Source organism: Bidens hawaiensis, unplaced genomic scaffold (assembly GCF_021521415.1).
Source record: "Bidens hawaiensis isolate Kalapana, Puna unplaced genomic scaffold, B.hawaiensis_p1.1 tig00001511_1, whole genome shotgun sequence".
NCBI classification, from domain to species: Eukaryota; Viridiplantae; Streptophyta; class Magnoliopsida; order Asterales; family Asteraceae; genus Bidens; species Bidens hawaiensis.
Genome location: NW_027491085.1, coordinates 2,706,867 through 2,719,373, shown reverse-complemented (window position 1 = coordinate 2,719,373; position 12,507 = coordinate 2,706,867). Strand labels below are relative to the sequence as shown.

At 33.9% G+C, this 12,507-nt stretch overlaps 3 non-coding genes across 3 annotated transcripts; all 3 read left to right on the top strand.

The window, feature by feature from the left end:
* Positions 1-374: 374 nt before the first annotated feature.
* On the top strand, positions 375-448 carry TRNAR-UCG (transfer RNA arginine (anticodon UCG)). The gene has a single exon. It is a non-coding gene; the product is annotated as a tRNA-Arg (tRNA).
* A 4,102-nt stretch (positions 449-4,550) lies between these two features.
* Positions 4,551-4,624, top strand: TRNAR-UCG (transfer RNA arginine (anticodon UCG)). The gene has a single exon. It is a non-coding gene; the product is annotated as a tRNA-Arg (tRNA).
* A 1,615-nt stretch (positions 4,625-6,239) lies between these two features.
* On the top strand, positions 6,240-6,323 carry TRNAL-CAA (transfer RNA leucine (anticodon CAA)). The gene has a single exon. It is a non-coding gene; the product is annotated as a tRNA-Leu (tRNA).
* Positions 6,324-12,507: the final 6,184 nt, after the last annotated feature.

The following is a 12,507-nucleotide window of genomic DNA, read 5'->3' as shown; positions in this document are numbered from 1 at the left end:
ATCATCCAAATTTACTTAAGCTCATAATTGAGGTTAACTAAGTACCAAGAATACAGCAAAACATAATAGCCAGTTGGCAAACACAATTAATATAAATCTAATATGAAATCTAATACTACATTTATGCTTGAACGAAAGTACAAAATAAATTGTATCACGCTATTAAAATACTTGAAACATCTTTAATACAGGAGGACAATGACTCACCTCTTCACGCTACACGTGTACAACATGCGTTCCCCTAAAAGTCTCATTTCTCTCCAAAAGTCATAAAACATCTCCAAATTATTTTGACAAAAAAAACGTTACACTAGCTTAAAATCCCATTTAGTAAAGGTCTAACCTCTTATGACTACAGTTTGTAGCGTCAACTTGACCGCATAGCGCAGTGGATTAGCGCGTTTGACTTCGGATCAAAAGGTCGTGGGTTCGACTCCTACTGTGGTCGATGAATTTTTTCATTTATCTCTTTTTATTTGGAATAATTTATATTACAAGTAAAAAATTAGATAACTTGGTATATGCATTTCTGGAACCCTTGAACTTATTTATTGTTGCATTAAAACTATTTATTTCAATTCGATCATATTTGTTTATTGTTATTCGTAACAAGAACAAAATCAATTTTAAAGTATTTTTGAGATGATTCATGAATTATGTTGCTTTGAATGAATTATATAGTATTTTATTGTATGGACATACATCTTTGTTGAACGAGTTTTCATTTTCTTTGTTCATATTGGAGTTGATTTACATTGATTATCATCGTCAAATCTTTTCGCTTGCTTCATCGTTGTCTCGCTTGATTTACAACTTTATTGTTTCATCATTTTACTTGAAACATTTTCTTGATTTTCAATGGTCATCTTAGTTATAAACTAAGTCTTGTATTAGTTCATGTTGTTCTTGCTTAGATTGTTCGAATTGGTTCTATTTGAATGGTTTTGTGTTATTTGTATGTTTTTTTTGGTAATAAATGTTTTGATATGGAATAAATGCACAAACTCTCTATTCGTGACAAAACCGCACCGATGTCTCGTGGCTAGCTCTACATGGGATTTTCATGGCGTGAAAGGATGCAAGGCCTAGAGTATGTGTTATTGGAGTAAGTTTTGGCCTTTTGGGCATGAAATAAACTTATGTGGACAAGGTAGGCGTCAAATACCATAACATACCAAAGGTGAAAGGATTTTGCTGATTTCATTGGCACAAGAGTCCCAAAGTTGACTTTTAATACTAGACAATTATTAAATCAATAACACATCATAACGCATTTCACAATTCACCCATCATAATGCGTCAAACTTAGTGTGAAATGTGAAGCTCCTTTAGCCAATTCTGTCAGTTGAAACTTGAAACGTCTAAGAAGTTATAGTAACGAGGGAATTACCGTATGATATCATTCTCACGACGCCCGAGCCTAAGTTGCTTTATATCATTCTCACATCTCACTTTCTATTTGAGTGAAAGTGAAGCCAACAAATTCACACTCACATTCACCGTTCACGACTTCACGTACTCCCCACGTGACGTCATATGGGCAGGACCCGTGAATACTGCACTCATCTTTATTCACGTTGAAATTATGGTTCCATCATCGTAATTACGATTCTGATCTACATTCTCTCCATCAAAATTCATATGCTGATGGTAAAAAAACATTTCGTTTTCTTTCGTTTCAAGTAACTCAAAATTATTATTATTATTATTATTATTATTATTATTATTATTATTATTATTATTATTATTATTATTATTATTATTATTATTATTATTATTATTATTGTGTATGCTTAATCAGTTAATTGCCATACTTGTTTGAAGCTGTGGATGAATTTTAGTGCAGAGTGTAATTCGTTGCTTTTAATTTTAAAATTAGGGCTTGAATTTGAATGTTTTTAAAATCTGACTGTGCATTTGTCGATCAATTGCGCATTTGTCGTCAAGACACTAAAAAAGTTACTCAGCGGAGACACCGTTAAAATTCTACCGGAAATGGGTGTTGATAACCAGCTCCCAGTCTACTGGGCTGTGAGTATTAGAGTGATAGATGGACGAACAATCAAGGTAGTAGCTAATTGCAGTCTTTGATTTGTTTTAGATTTTGTGTTTTTTGTTTAGAGTGTTTTGAGTTTCATCATTTAGCCAAACGAGTAAATGCATGTAATGATGTGGTTCGCATCACATATATGCATGTACTCCCTGGCTAAATGATAAATACTCGAGACACTCTAAATAAGAAACACACAGTCTAAAACAAGTCTTAAGTCTGCATATAGCAGCTACTTGATTGTTCGCCAATCGATCTTTCTAATATTCATAGTTCGGTTGACAGGGAGATAGACATCGACACCCATTTCCGCTGGAATTTGACGGTAACCCCAATGAGTAACGTTTTCAGTGTCGTACTAATATTCATAGTACCAGCAACGAAATCTTGTTCACGCTTTTATTCACTCCTATGATGAATCTAATCACGAAATAAAGACTATATGCACACAGGTTGTTCATAGTAATATTGCTACTTCCTTTCTATTGAACAATCATAACACCGATCAAGAAAAGGTTCCAAAGAAGAAACATAAACAAAGGTTGCAAAAGACGCAACATTTTGTATGATCACATTCGTATGTTCGTTTAATTTAAAATGGGGTTTTACAAGGGTGTCAGTTTCAGCCTATTTACTTATAAATGGTTTTCTTCATATATATCTATGGATTTAAACAGGGAAAACCAGTAATTTGCTTAAAAGGGACGGGTAAACGGGTTGAATATGTTGAACGGGTCAAAAGTTGACCAAAGCTTGTGATTTTTTTTTCTTCCCAAAACAAGTTTTATAATATTAACTTAACAAGACATTATATCTAGAATCAACCCATTTGTTCGGGTAGTGTTTTATTTCTAGCAATAATTACTTAACACGATTGGGTTATCTTGGACTCATTGAAACTCAAACCTATACATATTGGATTATCTTGGGTCTATAACTTTGTTTTGTTTATTGCTATCATAGTTATTGTCGATCTTTGGGGGGGAAATATATGTATAAAGGCTCATTTTTTAGTACCTATTAGAGGCACCCGAAATCTCGAAGACGGACCTTGGTGAATGGGTTGAATATGTTGAACTTGATTGAATGCAACTTTTGCAATTCTCTCTTTAAAATTGTTTATTAATTGAACTCCTTCGTCTTTTTTTTTTTTATCTCATATTTGTTCCACTGTTATAGTACAAAAAGTAGAGTTAACTAAAGCTGCATCCGCAATACACCACCAGTTTGATGTCAAATATGTGTTCCACTTGTTTTGGTGTCACAAAAATTGATGTTGGCAGAATGGCAGATCCCACAGGAAGTGTGAAGAAAAAGTTGCATCAGTCAAATAATAGTTTGGAGTCGCTCGAGCCAAAAGGTTTGTAGCTCATTGTCGGTGAAGCCGTGCCTGACATCAAGTTAACATGGAGGGCTAAACCGTGAACTGCAAGGGGTTAAAATAGTTTTGTTAGCCTTGACATGTAGTGTTAACAAATAAATTGTTGTGAAAAGAACATTATATATACTAACAAAAAAATAAGAAATTATTAGCAAGTAATGTACTAACATTATATGACTTTTAAACGAGCAGTCAATAAACAATGAATGTTTTTGGTTGTTTAAACTGGTTAAATTTGTAGCAAATTGCAAGAAAATGTATTCAGATTTTAGTAAGTGTGAACCGTTCATGTGTCCTCGAGGCTGGTGGAGGTTATACTTATCAACCACTAAGTTGGTGTTTGTAACACTTTAAGCAAATCACATACGAGCTTTGGGCATTGGGCACGGGTGACGCTGGATTTTACCAAACGCTCTCTGCAAACCGGTAAACAAATGAGTTTTGAGCACTTGGCTGTATGCCTATATGTAAGAGTAAATATTCACATTTAAGTGTTTAGCTGTGAGTAGCACACTAGCTCTTCATAGGATATATAAGTAATCATTTTTCACAATCAAATTATAGGTTTTAGAATCCAAGACACTGATAATAAAACCATAAAAATCAGTTAACATAATTAATATAACTAAGCATCTAATCCAATTTTACAATTCTTAGCATAAAATTAGAAAATGAATAGTATATGATGCTTTGATATCCAGTTATTGAAATACCAAGAGCATCTGCAATGGAGAAGGTCAACAACCCCTCACCTTGGGGGAACATTTATTGTTGCCTTGCCCCTCACATCACCCTCGCCCAATATGCTTTCACTCGAGAGCCTCCTTTTCTCTCCAACGTTATGTCATTGGTCAAGGAATTTGAGAACCCCTGCGAAGCCCAAGTCCTTTACGGTCTAATCTTAGTGTTCTTGGATTGATTTTTGGAGAGATGTTTTGAATTCGAATAGACATACTTTTTATTTATTACACGATAACGTTAAAATCGAAATAATATCGTCTTATGCATAAGTCATTGATTTCATTTACATATATTTGTTCCTAATAGACTATATATTTGTTTAACATCCCATTTAGTAAACGTATAATAGCTTATGACTACAGTTCATAGCATCAACAAGACCGCATAGCGCAGTGGATTAGCGCGTTTGACTTCGGATCAAAAGGTCGTGGGTTCGACTCCCACTGTGGTCGACTTAAATTTTTTGTTTTGCTCCAAACAAAAACAATTCACATAGACAAGTCTTTAGGTGCTGTTTGTTTTTGCAGACATAAACTGTCTGTAAGCTGATTTCATCTGTTTTTATGTCTGCAACTGAAGATGTGGTCTGAAGATCTGTAAGCTGAAATTTTAAGACCGTTTGTTTTTATAAGTTTACATGTTAAACTAAAAAGTGTAGTTTGAGGTTTTTTTTTTCTTGTTACTTTAAAATTCAATATGTACGTTGGTCAACAACTGGTTCCTGTCACATCGAAAAGCCGAGGAGGATTAGGCGGTGGAGGTAACAGATGGTCGGTTGTGAGATGGTGGATTAGGCGGTGGAGGTAACAGATGGCCGAGGAGGAATAGGCGGTGGGGAATCGGAAGTTTCCGACGGTTTCGGTGGTCGTGATGGGGCAAAAGAGTGTACCGGAGGCGGCAGTTTCGGTGGTCGTGATGGTCCATGGAGGCGGCGGTTTCGATGGTCCATGGAGGCGGCGGTTTTCATGGAGGCACCTAACAGATATATATATGGAGGCGGCGGTTTCGATGGCCAACCGGAACCAAGGGAGAGGAGGAAGAGAAGGAGTGTGTCTGGAGGAGCAGAGGTGGTGGCGATGGCCGACCGGCGAGTGGAGGAGCGACGGAGAGGTGCACAGGGGATGGATGAGAAATGTGAAGAAGTTTGAAGCTAACCCTAGGAGCTTTTTTTTTAAGATGTATTAAGATGTTTGCAGATCTTATATTTTTAGAAAACCAAACTGTCTTCACAACTGATGTCTGCCCTCCTGCAGACATCAGCCATCTTGAAGATGTTTGAAGCAAAAACAAACAGCACCTAAAATTATAGCCATTAAGAGCATGTTTAGGATTTCTTCTTAAAAGTGCTTATGGCTTTTTAGAGAGGCAAAATATCCAAAATGCTCCTCAGACTTGTAAATTAAGATATTTAACAAACCAACCTCGTAACTTTTTTCGTCAGAACTTGGTTAAACTACTTTTTTAAGTCTTTCATTAAAAGACTATAAAGAAGTTGCATAAAAAGTTTCAAAAGTATAAAAACAGCAGAAACAAGCAACGTAGAAACCGTTTGGACACATCGAAAAAAGTGTATAAAAAGGAGAAAACTTTGTTAGATTATAACAAAAGTGCGCAGAGAAAACGAGGATTGATTTTTTGTAAAGGTTTGGACTTTGGAATCATATAAAAAACAGATTCTTGATTATGTTTTAACTTGGTTTTTAAAACATAAATTGTAGTTTGATGTAAGGCATCCTTTGTATATCTATCTAATGTATGACCTGTTCACTGATCCATGATAGTGGAAACATGTAAATCTAACTAGTATCTTATAATTTTCTTGTGATTCTATGAAATCATCCAAATCTAAAGGAAAACCGAGTAGATGAAGAAAGATAAGTCTATTAAATTTAAACTGTTTGAATTTGAAGGAAACGATTAATATGAAAAGAGACTTATCCCCTTGTTACTTGTCAGTATCTATGAAAGATTAATGAAGATTGTAGAAATAAAACGACACATAAGAGATTCAAACTCTCTTTACTAGATTCATTCAAATAACATCTACACGCTCAAAATGTCACTAACGTCAGGATGGCCGAGTGGTCTAAGGCGCCAGACTCAAGTTCTAGTCTTCGGAAGAGGGCGTGGGTTCAAATCCCACTTCTGACAAATGTTTTTTGCTTCTTGTTTAATGGGTTAATTACTTAAATACATTACATTGTTTGATTTTTAATGCTCAATAATAAATATTGTGAAAAATTCAAAGATCTCAATGTTAAGTGTTAAGCATACCCAAATTATCCGTACAAAGATAACTCGATGGATAAAAACATTGTTCACCAGTATACTACCTCGAACCTAGGGAGAAGAGTAAATAGGTTTTGACCCTCAACTAAGACGGCGACTTAAGATACTAGACTTGTATGATAGTTACATACAAGTAACGCATATTGTATACATCATGATTCTAAGAAGAATGTATGCATTCAATAGTCCAACTACTCTTTCTATAAAATTAATAACTTGGTGTCATTCTCTATAGCAACTACTTATTTTCAAACTGTAGTGTGGTGATAGAGGCCTAGTCTCGCTGTGACGAAGCTAATAGTTACTACTTACTACTTGTGCATGTCTAGACGCTTGCAACGCCTAGAATCATCCATGTACTCATATGCAATACTATTGTCGAACCTAGGGATGTCCATAAAGCTCAAGGCTTAAAAGATGCTTGAAAAAAAACTTGCTCGATTTAGCTCGGTTTGAAACTGAGCTGGCTAGGATTGTAAACGAGTCGAGTTCAAGCCTAGGGTGGCTCACTTATTAGCTCGGCTGGGTTTGTCTCGATTAATTTTCTTTTGACATAATACACACATATGTGTTTTTACTTTATTCTAATCCTAATTACTAATCTACTAATTATCATCGCGGCTCCTAAAACTTTTTTGAACTTTAAATGAATGAGCGGTAACTTGAAATGTAATCAATAAATTTTATTTTTTTTAAATCGAGCCAAACTGAGTCAACCTGAGGTTGATATCAAATTTTCAACTCACTTTCAAATCCAAGTTGAGCCCTGGCTTGACTCGGCTCGGCTCGTGAACAATCCTAGTCGAAGTTACTGCCACAAGGAATTTGGTAACAACAACATGCAACCTAAAAACATGTTTATTTTTGTCAGTCCATGAAATTTCAATATTTAAGTGTAGATATGGTTGTTGTTTGCATATGGTGACATAGATGATTCATTAATGTAGTTGGGGACATGGTCTTCATAAGACCATTGATCCTGATTCTTGAAAGTTGAAACTGTCTCCTTGCATCAACCACTTGTACAATTCATAACTTAACCTTATTCCATGCATTAATCACTTGTATTATTAAATTTGCAAGATTTGTCAGTGGATATGAATTTAATGAGAGGGGACCAATCTCAGAGACCATTCCGTAGACACTACACACAAGGTTTACGACCAGTATGTAGATATCTTTCACGAATTACATTATTTGCTGGCGAAGCTTGGACGAAAAGAGAGGGGGGGGGGGGGCACGACTCAATACGTATAAGAATTTTCATACTAAAACACGTAAATTTGCACCACTGACAACAAAAAAATGGAGGGGCCGGGATGTTTATATTGGTTAGTTACAAACGATATCCCTAAAGTAGCAATTACTTTGCTTCCTTCGAGGCACATAACTTTGCACTATTTCTTGGACTGTCCTTGTGTTTGCAAGGTGAGTGGTGGATCCCATTTTAACTAGTCTTCATTCATTCATAGCATTCACCTTTTGACATTTTCTACCTTTCCATGTGCAAACGAAAATATGTATATATATATATATATATTAAGAGACATGCACTGAATATGATCATCACTACATTGCAATATGCCAAAAAGTACAAATAACAGTAAAACTGTAAAAGAGGTGTGTGGATTGACAGTAAAGATATTAATATAATATATCAAAAAATTTTGTAAATAGTTGATAGAATTTTGTTTTGGTTGACTAATTTACTAAATGAATACATATGAACAAATTTACGTATTTAATATTATCGGTTTCTTAGCTATTGAGGTTATAGGGCTAGATAGTCGTGTTTTTAAAGGACTTAGTTTTGCTATTTAAAAAGAGCTAGCGACACGACTTATTACGCATTTACCTTCTATATCAATGTAAACACTACTTTATATTGAAATATATGAGCATGACTCGTTTATTTTATGGAATTTTATTTTCAGTAATAACATTTTTGCACAAGATCACCTTTGTTTAAGTATTCGTGTTCGTTTAGTAGTTTGACTAAACTTAAAACGAATGAAAACAATCGGTTCGCTATCTTCAATGCATCTGCAATCCTAACTTTACATTTGTAAATGAACTAAAGAGAAACATTCATAGACATAGCACATCCAAAATGTGCAAACAAAATGTCTCATAAGAGTTCAAACAAATTATGACAAACTAAAAGATTTGACTGCCCATGATCTATCATGATTTTGTCTAGAATGATATTGACCACCTTTATTAAAGTCATTTGTTTTGCTGTCTTTGAAGAAAGTCATAGTACTCTTTGCAACTAAATAATTTTAAGATGATTCTTCTTCTCCAGATTTTCCTATAATTGTCACCTTTTCGTCAGGTTGTGTCAATTCAAAGGTACCTTTTTTTCCCTGCCACAACATTATAATTTCTTTTGGTAACATTAATATATATAGTTACGAAGCTATGGCTAAGTCACAGTGACAATCGAAGTCAGACGGAGTTCAATACCTATAAAAATTTACAGACGAAATCGCGAATAGGTTTACACGTGTTAAACATGTCCGACATGACACGCCACGATTAACAAGGGTGCAAAATAAGAACACGACATGATGTATTAACCATGTCATTTTCTTCAGACACGAGCATGAACTTGTTTATAAACATGTTACACGGCACAACTTGTTTAACAAGTTTAATATTACATATTTACTGACACAACACAACCCGAGCTGAACCGACATGACTCGGATCATTTAATACATAACAAATAACAAGATGAAATAAATATCACAAAGGTTATGATACATATAATAATACCCTTCAAGAACAACCCTTGAACAATTTTGTTAACAAAAGTCCATAAAAGTCTTAACTGGTTGACTAAACCGGACCACTGAATGACTGGTTGTGGTAGAACCTTGGAGGCGTAAAGGAAGGAGGCAGTAAGAATATAGGACTAGTTAACTAATATAAGCCGCTAGGGTTTTAGTAACATAAATATGCATATTTAAAAAAAAATATCTTATTATAAATGGGTAAGACTGGGTGTAAACAGGTTAAGACTTGTTTAGATACTATATATTTTAAGTTTTTAACTATGTCTTAACGTCCCGACCTTTTTTATGATACAAAACATGTTAAGCTTAAACCCGAAATTGTTTAACTCTGTGTGGTGTCGTTTTAACAAACTTGTGTCAGAAATTGTCAACCCTAACTTTTATCTTCGCATGTTGGCATAACGTTACTTAAAACTGACATAAAGTCATGAAATACTCGAAACTAACATAAATAAATATATGTAGTTATAGTTTTAAAAATATTAAAAGACATTAATTACATTAAAAATATAAAATAAAATCCACGCTACTACTCCATATCAACGTAAAAAAAAAAACGGATAAAAAGTCACTCATTGAAACAAAAAAGAAGCTAAAAAATATGTTAAAACCTATACAGTTTATATAAAATATGAAAGTTTAGTGGTTTAATTGAAACACTTTTTAAACTTGTGTGACTTGATTAGAACATTTTTAAAATTTGGTTATTATTCAACAAAACATACATTTGGATTGTTACATGCATGACTCGTTTATTTTGCCACCTCTACAGTCTACACTTATGTAACATGATACATTTTTGAAGAGGGAGTAAACTTATTTTGCCATTTTTCAAATAAAGACCATCAAGTAATTATTAAAGCCATCTCCATTTTGTTAATCCATCTAGTTTATGTGAAAGACATGATCTACAATGAAGTGAGATTAGGAAAACTAAATGAACCGGTCTACTAGATAATAGAAAACAATGACACTGAATCCAAGTACTACATGCATGTTTCAATCAAACACTTAACCCCTTGCGAAAAAAGGAAGTGGGAACTGCAAAGCGAGCTGAAAACGATCTCGAACAATCATCGTAATCGTTCAACATTAATCCGTCATCAAAGTTTTGTGCATACTCACATGGGTCATAACTAAATTGTCTTGAATTGAAGCACCCTTCACTTTCTTGATCTTTCTCCATAGCATTCTCCAAATGGATGCTTTCAGACCCATACTTATACTCACGGTGATCATCGTGTGGTTGTCGATCTTGAATCGTTGCCGGATCCAGCAGCAGGAGTTGCTGCAAAGGTTGACTTCCATGATTAAGAAAGTGAAATGTAAATGGGAATGTGAATGACAATGGCTTGGGGGTGGTAGAATGAGTGGAATAGGTGTACATGGCTATTTATACAAGTAAAAAAGCAGGCATGTACATGTTGGATAAATTAGGAATTATTGGTAATAAATTGAAAATATGAGATATCTAAGTTAAGACATAAATAAAGGCATAAGATTTAAAACTTTAAAATCTTCTAATATTATTAAAATGCTATAACTAGCTTTTAAATATAAAAAATAATTATAAGTAGACTAAGAAAAACGCAAAAAATACACGTACTTTTGTTTTAACCGTGACACATTATATATTATAATCACCTTTCCAACTTTATTTTAAAACTATTATTATATATCAACCAAACACCGTGCATATAAGCTTTTTACAGTTTGTATGGTTTTTTACTTAAACCAACTCAATTTTTTACACAAGCCGAGTTTTTCGTTAGAAGCGGTAGAATACGAGTTTAGTCGTTTAAAGTTCAAACGTTACAGTCTTTTAATAATTAAATTAGTGTATAAGAGAAATAAGATTATTATTTCTATAATATATGTTTTTCTAGAATCGGTTTTTAACAAATATTATTTTTTAAAAGTTTAACAAACACTGACAAATGGTGTTGCTCAGCCTTTATGCAAGTCGCTGAAAAGCCTAAAGTTAAAAAGATGAAAAGGGATACCTTTTTACCGCATCAATATCCCTACATCAATTGATTACTCAATTACATTCAATTATTTCTACTCCTTTCATTTTAAAATGATATAAAGCTTTGAAATATTTCGGTTGCATAACGAATATATCAATTTTCAGAGTGAAAATATTTACAGTTTTATTAACATTGTAATAAAATAGAAGCTATAAACATAACAATTCGTTTTTTTTTAAGTTTTAGCCAAATGTTACTTCAACGCTATATCTTATAAAGATATCCGGTTTGGCATATATGCATTCAAAGATTCATTTCCACAAAAATAGCGCGGATTCAGGAATTTTTTCCGGTAGGCTCACAGTTCGGTTTGGGTCGTTTCGACGGTTCGGGTCGTTTCGGTAAGGTTTATCACATAATAAAAATATGATACGGTTACAATAAACAAACATCACAGTTAAAAATTAAAAAATACATAATAAAATACGATGGTTTTTTCAATATAAACAATACTAACTGTCTAATTCAATTAACTAATTTCAACATAATCATTCGTTCATTCTAATTCTAATTTCAACAATCTAGCAAAATTAACCTATGCGTTGCAGCAGAAGTTAAGTCTTCATCTCTTACGATATCATTACGGTGTTGTTACTTGATATAGCAACTTATAAAGAGAAAAAAAAATACAGTAACTTAATATGGCAACTTATATCGTTTAACAAACAATTAAGTCCAATTCAATAAATGATGGTATAACGTTGTTTTTATCTTTTCTAATATCATCCACAAAATTATAGAGGAGGAACTATATGGATACATTATCTAACTTGAAAGACACACAGGAGGGTAATAAAAGAAAATGATAAATAAAAACCTCAAAAGTTTGCTAATTATAGAGGTAGGGTACCAAACACCCTCACTCCCGGTACGACCATTTACTTATTACATTTATAATTATTATATTATTATTTGGTTACTAACTAAGGCCCAATGGGCCGGGGGGTTGTAGAGGTAGCCCCTAACCGGGCTTGGCCCAATAAGGTTAGGGTTCATGATGGTTGCCATGAGTCTTCTAAACAAAGGACCTTCATATCTCACTTGAAGGGATCATTTCTTGGGCTCTCATGGCCACCACCAATATTTTTGTGTTTGTAAAAAAAAGTTTACTCTTAGCAGTCACCTCCACTCTCCCCGGTCTTTCCATGGCAGGTCTCAAGCAACCGGAGAAGAAGATCGAGATGAGGCTTCGTTAGTTCCAAAACCGAAGAGCAACAT